Source organism: Rissa tridactyla, chromosome 1 (assembly GCF_028500815.1).
Source record: "Rissa tridactyla isolate bRisTri1 chromosome 1, bRisTri1.patW.cur.20221130, whole genome shotgun sequence".
NCBI lineage: Eukaryota > Metazoa > Chordata > Aves > Charadriiformes > Laridae > Rissa > Rissa tridactyla.
Window position 1 is genome coordinate 161,408,192 of NC_071466.1, and position 1,471 is coordinate 161,409,662.

Here is a 1,471-nt window from a genome sequence, read left to right on the forward strand (position 1 = left end):
AGGAGCGTACAGGGGAGTGGGGGAGTTTAGGGGCATGCTTTTCTCACCCATGACTATTTTGGGGGTGTGCAGTTCCTCTTCTTAAACAAGCCTGCCAGGACGACAGGTGGCCTGTGGTGAAAGGTCAGCTTGCTGCAGGAGTGCCACCACAAGTTGCCGCAGCCTAGCGAACATGGGCAAGAGCCACCATGGACTGGGAAGGAGCTCTCTATCTGTCTGAGGAGCAGCATGCTCTGTAGAAACTCAACCATTCAACTGAGAGCCTCTCCCTGGGGAGTCGGTGCACCAAGAAGCCCTGCAAAAGGACTCTTACTCAGCCCTGAGACAACGTTGGATGACCCTATTGCGCTGGTGGCTTGGGGTAGGCAAGATGCCTGCGATGAGGTGTGCATAGTCCCAAGGTCCAGCCAAATGGGCTTTCTTCCACAGGTTGAGGTTGCTTTCCTCATACATTCTGGTCCTCATGCGCTGGTGGTTGCAAAGAACATGTTTAGGTCAAAAATCAAATTTTCAAGGTACTTTTTTTTGTTTCCGAGTAGTCAGTGAGGAAGGGGGGTGGGTTTGATTTGCTGTCTGTGGTTTTGACTTGAATAAATAATGATGCTGATGGTACAAAACTGGGAGGAGTGGCTGATACACCAGAAGGCTGTGCTGCCATTCAGTGAGACCTGGAAAGGCTGGAGAGTTGTGAGGAGAGGAACAAGTTCAACAAACGCAAGTGTACGGTCCTGCACTTAGGGAGGAATAACCTCATGCACCGGTACAGGTTAGGGGTTGACCTACTGAAAAGCAGCTCTGCGGAGAAGGACTTAGGAGTCCTGGTGGACAAGTTGACCATGAGCCAGCAATGTGCCCTTGTGCCCAAGAAGGCCAATGGTACGCTGGGGTGCATTAAAAAGAGTGTAGACAGCAGGTTAAGGGAGGTCATCCTCCCCCTCTACTCTGCCCTGGTGAGGCACATCTGGAGCACTGTGTCCAGTTCTGGGCTCTCCAGTTCAAGAAAGACCAGGAACTACTGGAGAGATTCGGAGGGCTACGAAGATGATCAGGGCACTGGAGCATCTCTCTTATGAAGAAAGGCTGAGAGAAGTGGGTCTGTTTAGCCTGGAGAAGACTGAGAGGGGATCTTATCAATGCTTATAAATATCTAAAGAGTGGGTGTCAAGAGGATGGGCACAGACTCTCTTCAGTGGTGCCCAGTGACAAGGGGCAATAGGCACAAACCAGAACATAGGAAGTTCCATCTGAACATGAGGAAAAGCTTCTTTACTTTGAGGGTGCCAGAGCACCGGAACAGGCTGCCCTGAGAGGTGGTGGAGTCTCCTTCTCTGGAGATATTCCAAACCCGCCTGGACGCGTTCCTGTGCAACCTGCTGTAGGTGAACGTGCTCTGGCAGGGGGGTTGGACTAGATGATCTCCAGAGGTCCCTTCCAATCCCTGCCATTCTGTGATGATGTGAAAGGGGAACAA